Source organism: Toxorhynchites rutilus, chromosome 1 (assembly GCF_029784135.1).
Source record: "Toxorhynchites rutilus septentrionalis strain SRP chromosome 1, ASM2978413v1, whole genome shotgun sequence".
Taxonomy (NCBI): domain Eukaryota; kingdom Metazoa; phylum Arthropoda; class Insecta; order Diptera; family Culicidae; genus Toxorhynchites; species Toxorhynchites rutilus.
The window spans coordinates 56,988,048-57,006,293 of record NC_073744.1 but is presented as its reverse complement, the minus strand read 5'-3'; the positions used below and the strand labels follow the sequence as shown (position 1 = coordinate 57,006,293).

At 39.3% G+C, this 18,246-nt stretch overlaps 1 protein-coding gene across 9 annotated transcripts in view; it reads right to left on the bottom strand.

Annotated features, from left to right (window-relative positions):
- Window positions 1-16,552, bottom strand: part of LOC129777929 (mpv17-like protein) — a 505,117-nt gene extending 488,565 nt beyond the window's left edge. For 8 of the 9 annotated variants that reach the window (XM_055784546.1, XM_055784566.1, XM_055784559.1 and 5 more), the window contains exon 1: window positions 16,214-16,552. The gene's annotated coding sequence lies outside the window, so the exon portion shown is untranslated. The remainder of the gene's footprint in view (window positions 1-16,213) is intronic. The other variant, XM_055784536.1, reaches the window with a different exon arrangement.
- Window positions 16,553-18,246: the final 1,694 nt, after the last annotated feature.

Genomic DNA, 18,246 nt, shown 5'->3' with positions numbered 1-18,246 from the left:
TCGCGAATGTGGAGCATTATGTTTGTGCAACCTCAGAAGTTAACCGGGAAAACTTCTAAGAAACATGGCGATATGTTTCGTTAGTAACCTCGTGAAGGCTTCATTCTGAAATTCAAAAAGTTAAAATTAGAAATCCTAACTCTGAAACTCTGAGCGTAAAATCTCAAAAACGAAAACTAGGGCCAATATTTGAACCTTCAAAAACAATTCTCAATACGAATTCCAACATAACTTTTTTCTGAAATCTAAAATCTATATTCGAAGTCTAGAATTCACAAAAAACAAATCATAAACTCGAAACCACCACCCTTCGCCGTAATACTATTCAAGCACTTGCAACTATCATCTAATTTTTACTATTCAACTCTTATATCAAGTTAGATGTATTATGTAACCAATGTAAAAAGGGTGACTGTTAGAGATGAATTTTGTTATAAAAAATTTAAATTGCTACAAATAAAATACTGATTAATAATAAATAATATTCATACATCATATTTACACCTACACAAAAACATGCAATATATTCACATATAACTATAAACAAACACAATCTAAATTAATTTGACATCCCCTGAAATAGCAACACACCAACAAACCATATTTCAACGAACATTCCTAAACATAAACAGATATAATGAAGAAAATTCAAATTTCATGTACAGTAGACGAGCACTGTTCACGTAGCTGAAGGGTTTACTTTTACGTAAATTATGTATCCAAAACAACAAATTATAAACCTCTCAAATTATACAACAAATCAGCAGCATTTGGATTTTTGGCAGGTCAATTACACATCTGCCGCCAATAAACATAAAATAAGTGAAATTATTGCTCTCGTGAATCATATATCCTTCTAAGGAGAAAAAAGCTAATATTTCACCAGATTAATCCAATGCGTATCACTTTCTCTGCCTCTCGCTACACCACGATCCTGATTACCATGAGCACGGCGATCCCCTTCACAGCTGAAATACACTCCGACTTTACAAATGATCATTATGTTTTCATTATTCCACCATCACCATCATCCATACTACCAATAAACAAAACACAACACTATAGCCCACTTCAATCAACTAGTACCGAATAGAAACAAAAAACAATTTATGCATGTGATACATTCTCTCTTTATCTGACACGACGATATCCGATGTGTTGCATCACCTCAATGGCTCTCCGCTCTGGATTTCAAAACCACTCCGAATTGTATGATAACTCTCACAGCACTATGGACTCTCCGGAGCGAGAATTCTCTCTGACTTCACATTGGGCCAAATAACTGTGTGCTATCAGCGTAATAAAAAAAAATGGCGCTAGTGAAGAACACCACAAGTAGTATAATTTTATTCTGGATTCTCTCTGGTCGGTGATAATACCACTATTGTAAGATATTTCAAACACACGCAGATCACAATAAACAAGAAAGAGAAGCCTAAGCAAGCATAAGCGAGCAATGATATTGGACGAATTGAACCGAACCGAACCGAATGTGAATCGGACGAGGAATATTCACTAACACACTAACAAAGAACATACATGTGCTGACTGGTTGAAAAATTGGCTTCAACACTTAAATAGTTTGATTTTCAAAAATCTATTTTGAATCTCACTTTGCTACACAGATAATTTTTCGCAATACTATGGCACTACTTCTACACCTCAAACCATTTTAACACCGATATTCTGATGAAATCTATACATCCGCCTAAATTGCTTGTTAATCACACACAACACGTCAAAGAACGGAGCGACAGAAAAACACGTCAGAACGCTATGGCTGCCAAAACGTCTCTCTCCAGATCTACTAAATATTCGTTTGTAAAAAGAATTTAAATACTTATAATCATTTTAAACTATAGAGAATAATTCTGATCTCCTGTAATCAATGGAAAGTACGCCATTTTATAGAACGAAAACTGATGCGATAAATTTTTTTTGAAATTTGAGCGCTTTTTTATTGAAATTGGAACAAATAAGATAAAGTTTTCATATAGACTAATATATCAGGGAGCAAGATGAAATTGTCCGGTTTTTATCAGCTGTAGAGCGGCAGAGCTCAAAGTACGTAGAATAAGAAGGTAGTCTACTTCCTACTTTGTTCAAGTAGTGGTAGGCAAAGAAAAAAAGAAAAAAAAATGGTAATGAACCATCAATCGAGTCACTATAAATTCAAACATTTTTTAATTTTTTAAATTATAACACAAGAACTGTCTCAAAATATGTCTCGAAATTATGAAATAGCAGTTTACTTAATCATTTTAAAATTTAAAACAGTGAAATTAACGCACCTGTACTATAAAAATAATGCAAAACCGATAAACAAATGTGTGGAGAGGTTATATCGAAGCAGTGTCGTTCCGGTTCCCGATCCAATGAGCGCATGCATGGGATAGCTGAAAACATCTCCAACTAGTTTATCTCATTCGAAATTATTCTGTTCCGTCATCGCGGGACGTGGTACTTAAACATTTTGCTGAAGTAAATAAAAACTGTTATGTATGAAATCGATAAAAAATCACATAAAACCTTACTTACAGTGAAAAAGCGGTACACTATCGTGTTAACCGTAGGCTCGACTCGCGATTTTGTCACTTTTAATGATTTTTAGAACTTTTAAAATCGAGAAAAATTTAAAAAACTTCAGAACTACGAACTAATTGAGGATTTTTTTCAATAACTTCGTTGTGTGTGTAACACAGGCACTGTTTGCTAATGAAATCAATGGGCCTGATTCTCGAATACACTTCGAGACACTAAACGTATCCGCGATGACAACGGTACGGTGTCGACATCTGGATACGAGTTTAGTTTCCCACTAAACCAATCATTATAATATCAAATTATCTTCAGATAAATCTTTTGTATGAGATTCATGAAGGAAATAAAGTGAAGGAAACAAAGTTTTCCACTCACATTGGATACCAGTTTAATACGAAGAAGTTAATTTTCATTAATGATTTTTTATTTGAAAAGTGCTCATTGTTGCCTGAAAACTCATTATCTTCGACACTTCACTAACTCGTAAAACGTAGTTCAATGGCGTGCCGTTTATTTCGTTTCCACCGTAAAGTGTATTCGAGAATCAAACAAACATTTATTTCCGCGTGTTGAATCAAAACAATTCAAAAATATTTCAATGTGGAACAAACAAAGTTTTATAATATGTACAACAAATTCCACTATCTTCACATTAGCTAATCTAATAGATATTGAGGGTGGCTGTCTCTTTTTGACCATAACGTTCAAGGCATTTTTCATAGTGTGGCACGAGTTTTTCTATTCAGAGCGCGAAGTGCGTAACGTCCAACTTTTCAAAGTACGATGTAACTGCGTCACGAATTTCTTCAGTGTTATCGAATCGTTGACCGCAAAAAGGCTGTTTCATCACCGTACTTTCGTGAAGTTTTGGACCGATTAAGAACCGCGATTAAGAACAATAGGCAAGGTTCATTGACGAAAGGAGTGTTCCTCATCCACGATAATGCGCGGCCCCATTCTGCTCGCGTAACTCAAGAGCAATTGAAGAAATTCAAATGGGCTGTATTCGAGCATCCTCGTTACTCCCCAGACTTCGCCCTTAGCGACTATCACTTATTCCTGGTGATGAAACACGCGTTCGGCAGTCAACGATTACACTGAAGAAATTCGTGACGCAGTTACATCGAATTTCGAAAAGTTGGACGCTACGCACTTCGCGCTCGGAATAGAAAAATTCGTGCCACGCTATGAAAAATGCCTCGAGCGTTACGGCGAATATGTAGAAAAATAGAAAATAAAATGTAGATTACAAAAATCACCTTGTTTTTTGTCCTAACTTAATTTTTCCGCGATTTCTGAGGCACTGAAACTTACTTTTTGAACGACCCTCGTATATCAGACATCTAGTTTTTCAGTTACGGGTTTTTCAAAGAGATATCAATGATTTTGAAAACGCTCTTTTTAAAAAATCAGTCGTCATATGACCCATTATATGACAATGAAAATTGTGATTTTAGGTAGTTTCCATCATAAGTACCAAGTTTAAAAAAAAATTGAAATGGTCGGGTTAGCAGCCGGCTGATGTGGAGTGGAATTGTTCATTTAGTAGATATATTTTCTCGTACCCGGAAACCCTCACATGCCAAGTTTGGCTCCATATGTTTGATTAGTTCTCGAGTTATACAGAAATTTGTGTTTCATGTGTATGGTAGCTCCCTCTTGAGAGTGAGAGGAGGGATCTCGAACCATCACCTTCGCTGGCCCCAAAAACATCTGTATCCAAATTTTCACGTCGATGGGTTCAGTAACTTCCATGTTTATAAGAATCAGACAGAAAGGCAGTCAGAAATCCATTTTACATATACAGCCATTCCGTGCCAAACCGATATAGTGGTTCTCAGATTTTCGTCAAATGTTTTAACTTTGTTCTTCATCGCAAACATTAGACCCGTATTTTTTATTTTTTATTAGGGTGCCCATTTCTATTTTAGGATCGTCAGAAAAATCAATCCAAAAACAAAAAAACCAACAACAAAAACCAAAAAATTTCGTAATTATTGGTTGTAGTCGTATTTTTTATATTTTTTCTTGAAAGTTGAGAATTTTTCACATAACATATCTCGATATCAGAGATGCTATTTTTTCGTTCTTGGGATATGATTTTCCAAATAATAAAGGGCTAGCTCATTGGCTTTAATTTAGTATGTTGTTCATCTAAATCGGTTCAGTGGTTCAAAAATTATAAATTTTTGAAAAAAACTTATTTTTGAAAAGAAGGGAAAAAAGTTTAATTTACGGGCCACTCTAAAATGGAAATGATCGCCCTAATAAAAAATTAAGATACAGGTCTAATGTTTTGCGATAAAGAACAGAATTACTAAACCGATTTAGATGATCAACATATCAAATTAATTGACTTTAATTCTGTTCTTTTTTGAAATAAATACTAGGAAGGCAGAAAATTTGAATTTTGTTGTAGTTATTTTTGATTGTATTTTTTTATAGCTTTCATGATATCGGTACCAAGGATATAATATTTTTATACTTTTTCTTGAAAGTTGAGATTTTTTTTACATAACATGTCTCGAAATCAGGGAGGTATTCATTTTCGTTTTTGAGTTATATTTTTTCAAAGTAAACATGTTTTCGGTTTTCGTTCAATATTTCAATGCGATCAGACCAGATCTATGCAACTAGAATCCAGTTTTTCCGCGAGTTTGATGTTTTTTCGAGGAAGTTAAGTTAATTGGATTTAATTTGATATATTTATCATATAAATCGGTTTAGTAGCTCAAAAGTGATAAATTATTGAAAAAAAAAACAATTCTGAAAAAAAGGGAACCATCGGATCATCGGTTAACTTTGAAAAATCATAACTCAAGAACAAAAAAATAATACTTCTCTAATGTTTAGATATGTTATGTAGAAATTATTAGCATTCAAGCAAAACACATAAAAATATAGCGCCCTTGGTCCCGAGACCATGAAAACTATAAAAAACAAATACAATCAAAAATAACGAAAATAAAATTCAAATTTTCTGCAACAAGATAATTGTCTTTAATTTGATATGTCGATCATCTGAATCGGTTCAGTAGTTCAATAGTTATAAATTTTCAAAATAAATCATTTTTGCAAAAAAAAAAATAAGATGATGATTTTTCGGACCACTCTAAAATGGAAATGGGCACCCTAACGAAAAAAAATACGGCTTTTCGCGAAAACATGAGAACCACTATATCGGTTAGGCATGGAATGGCTGTATATATTCAGGTAAGCGTTTTTAAAATGATTACATTTATACATTAGCTGGTATCCTAAAACTCGTACGTTGAGTGAGTAAAGCAAAACGCTATATTTTTATATATATTTTTCAATATTGTATATTAAATTATCATTTTTGTATAAATGTTGGACTTTCAAATTCGTTTATAAACATTATCCAGTGATTTGGATCACGTACACATAGATTGAAGCTGTCAATTACAAACAGTCATAGAATTTTATTTTTTTTTATTAAATTCGTTTATTTTTACAGGCTCAGTTACATAAGTTTAAAGGAGCCGAATTCTTAATTATATTTTTATTACTATACATAAACATTTTCTAAATCTAAGGTAAGTAAGGTAGAAAACCGATTACTCGCGGTCTACTCGAGTTTAGTAGGGTGACATATTTGTTCAGGAAAAGGATGGGATATAAGGAAATTGTTACAATAATGATAATCTCACACACTCAATTCTTAAATCTATTCGTATATCTATTGTGTATTTACATTTCAACTTATTCTACTGTTTGTAGCAAGGGGACCAATTACACGCAAAGGATATAAGGATATAAGGATAATCAAACACGAACATCGATAGCTTTAAGGAAAATATAGATTTGGGACATGTAATCAAGGTCTAACCGAGCCAACACATCTCTCACCGGCACATTGGGCTGTCTTCCTCTAGCACTGAGGGAGCTTTCTAAATTCGATCTGGCGACAAGATACAACTCGCACGACCAAACAACGTGCTCGATGTCGTGGTAACCGTGGCCACAAACACAAAGATTGCTGTCGGCAAGATTAATACGAAAGAGTAGCGCGTCTAACGAACAGTGGTTGGACATGAGTCGGGAGAAGGTGCGAATAAAGTCTCGACTCAAGTCCAGACTTTTGAACCATGGTTTGAAGCTAACCTTAGGGATAATTGAGTGGAACCACCGGCCCAATTCATCTTCGTTCCATTTGCGTTGCCAATGAGCGATGGTGTTTTTACGGACTAAAGAATAAAATTCATTGAAGGCGATTTGACGCTGATAAATTTCGCCTTCAATTGCACCTACCTTTGCCAATGAGTCAGCCCTCTCATTACCCGGAATTGAGCAATGTGAAGGGACCCAGACAAAGGTAATGACATAACAGCGTCTGGATAAAGCACTCAAAATTTCTCGTATTCTCTCAAGGAAGTACGGCGAGTGCTTTTCCGGCCCCACTGAACGGATAGCTTCGACAGAGCTCAGACTATCCGTTACAATGTAATAGTGTTCAACAGGTCGTGAGGCGACGCTGTCCAGCGCCCAGTGTATTGCTGCCAATTCAGCAATATACACTGAGCTAGGATACTGAAGACTGTATGAGGTGCTAAAAATACGTTGAACACTCCAAATCCTGTGGACTCATTCATAGAGGACCCATCAGTAAAGTACATATTATCGCAATTGATACGCCCATACTTTGCTTCGAAAATCGTAGGAACGATCCCCGATCGATGATAATCTGGAATTCCATGGATATCCTGCTTCATGGACAGATCAAAATGCACAGAGGAATTGATGTAGTCAGGAAAACAAACACGGTTGGGAATATACGAAGAAGGATCAACCTGCATGGAGACGACTTCATGATATGAGCTCATGAATCCAGAATGAAAATTTAGCTCGATCAGCTGCTCAAAATTTCCGATCACCAATGGGTTCATAACCTTACACCGGATGAGGAACCGAAGAGATAATAAATTGAAGCGATCTTTTTGTTGGAGTACGCCTGCCAAAACCTCGAGACTCATGGTATGCGTTGAGGGCATACATCCCAACGCAATACGGAGACAAAGATACTGAATTCGCTCGAGTTTAATGAGGTGTGTTTTGGCAGCTGATCGAAAACAGAAACTGCCATACTCCATCACTGAGAGAATAGTTGTTCGATACAACATTATAAGATCTTCGGGGTGGGCTCCCCACCATGTGCCGGTAATTGTACGGAGAAAGTTTATTCTTTGTTGGCATTTTTTACTCAGATACCTAATATGGGCCCCCCAAGTACATTTGGAGTCGAACCAGACCCCAAGATACTTGAATGACATAGCATGAGTGATCGGTTTACCCAAAAGTTGAAGCTTTGGTTTTGCTGGTCTATGCTTCCTAGAAAAAACCACCATCTCTGTTTTCTCTGTGGAGAATTCGATCCCTAGCCCAATGGCCCAGGTTGAAAAATTGTTCAAAGTATCTTGTAAGGGTCCTTGCAGGTCGGATTCGTTTGATCCTACGACAGACACCACTCCATCATCTGCAAGTTGTCTTAGGCTGAAATTTTGTGTAAGGCAATTGTCGATGTCGCTTACATAGAAGTTGTACAAAAGGGGGCTTAAACATGAGCCCTGGGGGAGTCCCATGTAAGAGACCCGACTTACTGCCGAATCTCCGTGAGAAAAGTTCAAATGTTTCTCACAAAGCAAGTTATATAACATATTATTCAATAGAGGCGGCAGACCCCGAGAGTGTAATTTGTCTGACAAAACCTCTATTGAAACAGAATCAAAGGCCCCCTTTATGTCCAGGAATACTGAAGCCATTTGTTTTTTTTCGGCGTAAGCCATTTGAATTTCTGAAGAAAGCAACGCAAGACAATCATTCGTCCCCTTGCCCCTGCGGAACCCATATTGTGTATCTGAGAGTAGGCCATTCGTTTCAACCCATCGATCAAGGCGAAACAAGATCATTTTCTCCAACAATTTCCGTATACAAGACAGCATTGCTATTGGGCGGTACGAATTGAAGTCGGACGCGGGTTTTCCGGGTTTTTGAATAGCTATAACTCGTACTTGTCTCCAATCATCTGGAACAATATTATGTTCCAGAAACCGATTGAATAAATTCAACAAGCGATGTTTTGCCACATCAGGGAGGTTTTTCAGCAAGTTGAACTTAATTCTATCCGATCCCGGAGCAGAATTGTTACATGAAAGGAGAGCAAGAGAGAATTCTACCATCGAAAACTCGGAATCAAGATCGCACCTATCTTGTGGTATATCTCGAACAATTTTCTGCACGGGAGCGGAATCGGGACAAACCTTCCGTGCAAAATTAAAAATCCATCGATGTGAATATTCTTCGCTTTCATTCGTTGAAGAGCGATTTCTCATGTTTCGAGCCACTTTCCATAATTTTTTCATTGACGTTTCTCGTGACAAACCTCCCACGAAATTTCGCCAATAAGCACGTTTTTTCCTTTGATCAAATTTTTGAACTGATTCTCAAGGGCTAAATACGTTTGAAAATTTTCAGGAGTTCCACGTTTCCGAAAAGCTTTAAATGCATTCGATTTTTCTATATAAAGCTTGGAACATTGGCTATCCCACCATAGATTGGGAGGCCTTCGGGAAATGGTGGAACTTGAAATGGGTTTCGTTTGAGCGCGAACCGCGCTGTCATAGATCAAACGAGAAAGGAAGTTATACTCCTCCAATGGAGGTAAACCATCTCTGGAATTGATGGCTAGAGCAATCGCGTCCGCATATTTTTTCCAGTCAATGTGTCTTGTGAGGTCATATGCCATGTTCATAGATTCAGAAGAATTCGACCCAATGGTGATGGAAATTTTGATTGGCAAGTGATCACTACCGTTGGGGTTCTGGATTACATTCCACTTGCAATCTAACGATAGTGAATTCGAGCAAAGCGAGAGGTCAAGAGCACTTGGGTTAGCAGGAGGTTTAGGTACACGTGTTGTTTCCCCAGTGTTCAAAACGGTCATATTGAAGCTGTTACAAAGGTCATATATCAACGATGAACGATTGTCGTCGTACTGTTACCCTCAGGCAGTTCCGTGAGAGTTGAAATCTCCCAAGATTAATCGTGGCTCAGGAAGGAGTGAGCACATGTCAACAAGTTGCTTGCGGCTAACCGCAGCTCTCGGAGGCCAATACAAGCTGACTATACAGAGGTCTTTGCCTCTGATGTATGCATGACAAGCAACAGCTTCGATCCCTCCAATAGGTGGAAGGTCAATTCCAAAAAATGAGTGACACTTATTGATTCCCAATAGTACCCCTCCGTATCTGTCATCGCGGTCTAAGCGTATAATATTAAAATCGTGGAAAGAGATATCATCTCGCGAAGAAAGCCAAGTTTCGGACAGAGCAAAAACATCACAATTGAAGTTATGAATTAAAAATTTGAATGTATCCAATTTAGGGATAAGACTACGACAATTCCACTGTAAAACAGTGATATCTCCGACCTCTCTATTTAAATTAGACATCAAGAGAGATAATCATTGCAAGGAGGGGCCATGTTTGCATCAATTGCTGCAAAATTGTCTTTAATACTGGAAGCATTGCGGTGACAATGGTTCTGATGGAGTCGGAAACATTAAAACACGTGAAAATTTGATCCACAAGGTCGGACAACTTTATGAATCCTGATTGGGAAGTTGAACTTGACGGAAAAACAGGGACATTTGGGGTTTTTGATGTTCCCTCGAATGCTGGGTCGTTCGAAGGTGAACCATTCCCACGGAAGCCAGGAGGAACCTGATTTTGCTTGTCCGCTGCACTCGTTTTTTTAGGCAAACTAACTGGGGGTATCACCGGAGGGACTTGTCCTTGAACGTTGGGAGTGGTCACATTTTTGCGCCGGGGATTCCCTTGAGAAATAGGCGGCGTGCCCCCGTTAGCTGTATCCGCTTACATTTCGTCAACTGGCAACGTGGCGTAAACATTATGTGTGTTGATTGGTTGTTGTTGTTGAGCCAGTGGAGAAGCGCCCTTCAAAATTTCCGCGACAGTGCGTTTAGAGCGTTCCCTCAAAGAGCGTTTCTGTTTCTCCCAGCGACTCTTGTATGCTTCACAAGCTGAGAGCACGTGTGGGGTTCCCCCGCAATATGGACACTTTTTTACCGTCGCACTGCAGGCTTCGCCCACATGTTGCTCTCCGCAAGTGGCACAGCGTTCTTTATTGGCACAATAAGCAGCCGTATGACCAACTGACTTGCACTTTTGACAAATCATTGGCTTCGGAATAAAAAGTCGCACGGCTAACCTCAATTTCTCTACAATCACGTAGTCCGGGAGAGCTGAACCAGCGAAGGTGACTCGAAACGAGTCGGACGGCGTAAATTTGGTTTCACCCCCTTCATGGGAGACTGTTCCGAGCTGGCGGCAACCCAAGATCTTAACAGTCATCGAGGGCAGTTTCTTAAAACGGCCAGTACCTTCACTCGTAATGTATTCGCACGTCAGACCCGTTTCGGTTATCACACCCTCAATTTCAACTACGTGAGAGGGAATGTAAACCCGATACTCAATTGTAAAATGCTGGTCGACAGCAATCTTGTTTGCGTCCTTTCGATCAGTCACGACAACTCGCAATTTGTTTGGTCTAACCTTCGAAATTTCCGACACGGAGGTATACCTTGCCAGATCTTTCGCGATCTGCATGACTTTCAAAGCTTTTCCATTTGGTTTGGGCCGAAAGAAAACAACCCATGGGCCAGTTCCAGATGCATCTTCTGGATAGACCTTGACACGGGGCGAGGACGTAACAGAGGGGGAAGACGAGGTAACAGAGGGGGAAGACGAGGTAACAGAGGGGGAAGACGAGGTAACAGAGGGGGAAGACGAGGACAAGGATTGAGTGGGAAGGGAGACAACATGGGGAGTAGGCGAAGGTAAGGATTGAGTGGTAGCGGGGATAACAGAAAGGGAACCCGAAGTCGAAGGTAGGGTGGGAGCGTCAAGAGGTGGAGAGGAGAGATTTGCGATTTTTTTATGAGGGGGCTTATTAGCATGAGCTGATTCGTCCCCAGAAGAAACATCTTGCGATTTAGGAACACGTTTAAGTGTTTTCCCTTTTTTACCTGATGGGGGGGATTCATTGGTTTCATTGTCTGAGATCTCCATATTCGGAGACCCCCCACCTTCTGCCATTATAAATGGCACTTAAATTCTATTTTTTTTTAATATTTCACAATAATAAAATAAAAAATTATACTATTTCAAGAAAAAAATAAAATAAAATATAATATTTATATATATTTTCTCTAAATGTATTTTTATGCGTATTCACCTAAATGTGCACCCCGCGCAGATAATATTCGACTCGTTCTGCACCGTCCAGTTGATCACGTGTTGGCGTCTATTGTTACACTGCTGTAGGTGTATTGGTGAGCGAGCGCACCTACGTCGGCGGTGGAAATGGCGATGATTCGGCGATCAAAAGTGTCTCTCTATAGACCTTCACCAGTATCTGCTGTGAGAAGCTATTCACTCCAGCTGGTGGGAATTGTTGAGCGCACTTCACTGTTCCCACAATTAACACGCGATGGAAGAAGCACACTTGGTTGAGGAAAAAACACCAGCCAATAACAATAGCTGTTACCGAAACGCGAGCACAATAGCACAAAGCGTCCGATCGCTTCAAGCTGAACTGTGTGAATGAAACAGTCATAGAAGTCAGCCATAGAAAGAGATATTGAAATATGTTAAAAAATTTAAAAAGTCAAATAATGTGTTGGAAGGAGATAGAAAAGCAGAATAACACAGCCAGATTCTAGAGCATTTACGAGAAACAAGTTCACTCGGATACCATTTATCTCAATACACTGCGTTTCACAACTATAGAACCACTCATTTTTTCTGAGTTTCCAGAGATATGTAAGAAGTTGGTTGAATTGAAGAACTTATGTGGAGTGATCGTATGAATTGTAGATGCAGCTTACCAGCAGTATGAGTGATTTGAAGTGCTTGTACGAGCAGTATCCTCTGCGTAGAACGAGATACACATTACAACATGGCGCAATTTGGTCAAAACCACCCCTAATGGGTTATTTGATCTGATTGAGAGCTAAAGATGAACTACGAATTAGAAACTTATTGTAATTCATGTGAAATTGACGTTAATTTTATAAAGGAGTGAGAGTTTTTCCATATGGTTCTATAGTTATGAAACACTGGAATTTTAGTTTTTCGAATGTTTCACACCTGAACACAACAATAAAGTTCAAATGGCCAGTCTTTTAGATGAAAATAGTTGTCCTACACTATATACTTCAATTCAACCAACTTCTTACATATCTCTGGAAACTCAGAAAAAATGGGTGGTTCTATAGTTGTGAAACGCAGTGTGAAAGTTTATCCTAATGTTAATGAATTAAAATCAGTTCAACACCAGTCGACAGAATAACTTCTTTGATATTTTTGACGTAGGACTACGTCTTTCATTTCTATACCGGGGTGTAAAATCAAAGTTTCGAAAACGAAAGCGTTACGCCGGAGACCGAGATTTTGAGTGTTAATAGCTCCTAAACAACTGAACGAAATGGTATGATAAACACTTCATTCGAAAGATAAAATGTCTACGCGTTCTATACTTGTTACTTTTTCATCCAAAAACTTGTTTCAATAGTCTTAAATTTGCTTTCAAAATAGGCTATTGAAATCACCAATCGGTATATAAGCGAGCGCCGCTCGTAAATCCACTCAGTTCTAATTGAACAGCGATTGGAGCATGTTGTCGCTGTTTTGGTGAAGCTCTTCATTTATCATGAAAGCGCGGATGAACGGTGTCACCAAGAGCCTGTTTGTGAACCTTAGGCCAGAAGGGAATCCATCAGGAGGAGAGTGATGCTACAAACGGTTCCCCGGAAAGATCTCGAAGCAGCCGCTACACACACACACATACACGCACGGAATTCTTTCCGTTTGGATCGAGAAAGATCCGGAAAATAATCTGCCAGTTCCTCTAGGAATTTAGAAATTCATGTGAAAGAGTTTATTTGAATGTTTTCTATCCATGTAACACTGTGACCAAATATGTTTCAATCAAGTGCTATTAACAGATGGTTATCGAGTTAGCATTAACCACTGGTGGGCTTCCAGTATCGAGGAAAATGTGGAAATATCTAATCGTTACTGAAAATAATCTGCCAGTTCCTCTGGGAATTTAAAATTACATTCATATGAAAGAGTTTATTTTAATGCTTTCTATCCAGGTAACACTGTGACCAAATACATTAGGTTTTGTGATTTTTCAATCAATCGCAATCAACAGGATAGCTTCTGAAGATTATTCTTCCCCATCAGTAGGATATTTCCGTATCCAATATTGGATGCATAAAACCTTGTGCCTCCAACGTAACGCTCTCGTTTTCGAAGTTCTCCAAATATTCATTCATTCAGAATGAATTCAGATTCAACTTCATACAAATGATCTCTAAATCAACGATAGTCCTACGTCACCCTTGCGGTTATACCATAGATATAACCCACTTCCTGTTTTTTGCATTGAAATATGAATGGTTAATTTCGGAGTAAAAATCAAAAACGGAAAACGTAATATATCAGGCAATCGTTTGTCGTAGAACGCTCGCTATTGTTCGGTTAGACCTAACTAAAGGATCGTCTCCTATGACTGAAACTAACTGGGCAATCGATGGAACACAGGTTTGATTACGAGATGCCGCCGCTTCCGACGGCGGGTTTGCGGCCAACTCGGATTGTGTCATCTTGGCAGCTTGGGGCCGCCTCGGTTTCTTGTTCTCGTTAGATGGAGTATTTTTGTTGTTCTCTTTTTTTTTTTTTATCTTCGCTTATTTTTCGTCGGCCTATTTCCGCCACTTTAGTGCCAATCACCGACATCAGGGAGGCGACTCCACCTGTTCCTACCTATCAGACTCAACAACTCATGAGCCGGGCCAACTTCTTTTACTTCCGCTCCGAAGGAAGACGTAACCAGAGATTTTTCGCCTCAGAAAATCCCAACGACGCCAGCTGGGATTGAACCCAGGCCGATCGGATTGTGAGGCTGTTACGCTAACCATACAACCACTGGCGCCGTCTTGTTGTTCTCTCATGTTGTATTGATTATTGATCTTATTTATTATCAGGAGATGCGTAAAAGCTCGTATCCTGATTTGTAGGAATTTTTCCTTCTTCATTCGAGTAAATGTTCATTCGGGTATTTGTTACATTCGGATAAACGTCTTTCGGGTAAATGATACACAACCCCATGAGTGTTACTTATGTTTGGTGTTCGTACGAGACATCGTAAATGATTATAATCGAACGCGTACAATGTAGTCATCGTATCAGTATTTATCCTTACTCCAATCGTTTTTGATAAATATCGGAGATAAATCAACAAAACACCCATTCAAAGTAGAACTACCGACAAAAAACAGGAAGTGGGTTATATCTATGGTATAACCGCAAGGGTGACGTAGGACTATCGTTGATTTAGAGATCATTTGTATGAAGTTGAATCTGAATTCATTCTGAATGAATGAATATTTGGAGAACTTCGAAAACGAGAGCGTTACGTTGGAGGCACAAGGTTTTATGCATCCAATATTGGATACGGAAATATCCTACTGATGGGGAAGAATAATCTTCAGAAGATATCCTGTTGATTGCGATTGATTGAAAAATCACAAAACCTAATGTATTTGGTCACAGTGTAACATGGATAGAAAACATTCAGTTAAACTCTTTCACATGAATATATTTTGAAAATTCCCAAAGGAACTGGCAGATTATTTTCAGTAACGATTAGATATTTCCACATTTTCTTCGATACTGGAAGCCCACCAGTGGTTTATGCTAACTCGATAACCATCTGTTAATAGCACTTGATTGAAACGTATTTGGTCACAGTGTTACATGGATAGAAAACATTCAAATAAACTCTTTCACATGAATGTATTTTTAAATTCCTAGAGGAACTGGCAGATTATTTTCCGGATCTTTCTCGATCCAAACGGAAAGAATTCCGTGCGTGTATGTGTGTGTGTCTATTGAAACAAGTTTTTGGATCAGAAAGTAACAAGTATAGAACGCGTAGACATTTTATCTTTCGAATGAAGTGTTTATCATACCATTTCGTTCAGTTGTTTAGGAGCTATTAACACTCAAAATCTCGGTCTCCGGCGTAACGCTTTCGTTTTCGAAACTTTGATTTTACACCCCGGTATAGAAATGAAAGACGTAGTCCTACGTCAAAACGAATACAATCTCACACCCAATCATTAATTCTGAAGAAAAACATATGAATGGTTGTCGTGTCTTGTTTCGTCTATCTGAACCTTGTTGTTCTGGTTTCATCACATGAAGCGAAAATACGAAAAGAGATAGCAGTCGACAATTACAAGTGACAAGGTAAGACTATATTTTGAGTCTGAAGAAAGCGAAACAAAACATATAACGACATCCGACACGAAAAAAATACATCCATAAAATCCGCAGAATTACAAAAATTTAAAAAAAATAAAACAAATCCGTGGATCCGCCATCTCTGATAAGAACCGAGAGCTCTTTTTTTACTGTCCTCACAGTGCAAACACCTCCTTTTTTTCTATGAATTAATGGTAGCTCAAAGGTTTAACAAATAGAAACTTATATAAAGGTCAAGGCTTCTGCCGAGCGGGCACATTCCATTAATTATAATTCATCATTCTGGCTATCATGCTTACTTGGGATCTCTCTCGATGATGGAACACTATTTGCGATTTCAGTCAGTGACCTTCAGTGGAATGAGGTTCGCTGAAATCAAATGACGTCGACCGGCACTCAAACAAACAACCCGATTGCGCACACACTTTGCCAACTACACACAGCCTTGAACACATGGATTTCGTAATAAACAGGTCATTCGCCCGGATGTCAAACACAGGAACACTGCAAAAACCGATCACTAATTAATAGGCTAGAAAAAAAATCACTTTTGTCAATCGAAGAAATTCCAACGGATGAAAACCTTGGGAGCAGAACCAATCGAATCAAACATAGAACCGAAGGCGAACTGCAACTGATTTGGGTTACCCGAGATGCTGCTGCCAGCCAGCATTGAATGGATGGGTTGAAAAAAGTCCGCCAAAAGGGGGAAGATCAGTTCCAATTATGAAACAGTCACCCGCCGGATAGCAGCTGACGGATGCATTTTAAGATTCATGAATGCGCATTTTGGCTGCACGAGAAAACGTGCCACGGTTAGATCGCATCGTCGGTCCAACCTGAAGTGCACTTTGCGCGAGTTGTATCACTCATTAAAAATTTATTCTCGCCTTTCGCAAGAGTGATCGAAACGAGCGAACGCCGCGTCACGCTGCGATATCAATCATCGCAGGAGTTGAATTATTTGGATGGTGGCAGCGCGGAATGCTAATGCCGTTTGGTCACATTTGCGATTAAGATGGGTGGATTTGGATGGGAGCCACCACGCGGCAGACAGTCTGACAAGCGGTGTGATTTTCCCCTCAGCTACTCGGCCACAACATGTCTCGGTCAAGTGCAGCTCAAGTGCATATTTAGACTATTTGAAAGTCTTGAACAGACGAAAACGTTTCGGTGACGAAATACTACGGAAGCCTTTAATCAGGCAGCGGATCGTGTTTTACGTGCGTCGTCGAAACGAAAGTTTCATATTTAAAAATTCAAGTATCGTCGATTTTATGGCTTTTCAAATCAAGTTTACGCTGTAGCTATTTCGTGTATTGTCATTATATATATTTTTTTTTTTGGCTTTCGATTTTTATTTCCAACGCCGGCAATAAAACACACCCTAATGTATTCCCATCCGGCATTAATGCCACCAGTCCATTACAGTTAATTCATGATCATAATCAGCGCCACATAATTAAGATAAACATTCATTTCAGCCTTCGACCGGACCGAGGAGCGAATTGTTCCCCTCGCCCAAGAGCGAAAACAGGCAGCAGCGAATGGAGGAGAAATGGCGCTAATGCACGAACCAGCTGGGCCGGGAGGGGGAGCAATGATCATAATTTGCCAGCTAGGGCTAGGGGTGAAGAAATGGCTTTGTGTCTGCACCCTCAATCGAATACATATTCTGGGTTGCGTTAATCGAGCACAACGGAATCGTTTGAAATGTTGTGTTTTTTTACCTCCCAATTTGTTCGAATCACGTGTACATCCTTTCGCCACGTTTGGTTCGCGCATGGTGACGTGAAGCCGCGTGTGTGTACTTTCCTCATGAGTAAAAAAAAAGGGGGAAATGACGCTCAAGGGTCCTAGCGTTGAATCAAGTGGTTTGTTTCCTGCCACTTTCGAGAATTTAACTACCAACAGCAGTCACACATGTGTGTCGTAGTAATATCCGAACCCGGCGTCACGGCGTTCATATCATCTTGGCAACTCTGTTGTGTGTTGTAGTTGTGTTTCTCTGTTGTCTTCAAACAATCATCATTTTCATCGAAGTTCTCATCCCGTACTTGCTCTGCGCCACGTCATATCATCCACAACCGCTTGAATCTTCCGCCACCATAGTTAGCTGCACCCCGCAGTCAGGTAGGATTAGCGAATCAATCATATTCCGAGCTGGCTAGAGTGTTGGTCTGAGAGAAGAGCCCGTCGCCATTGCCCGTACCGAATACCTCCCACCTCGCCGCTCTCCTTCTGCACTGTTATTGCAACTCTGTGGTGTGTGTTCGACCGCCGAAATCAAAACAACATCTTTGCCGAAATATAAACAACACCTCAGCCGAAA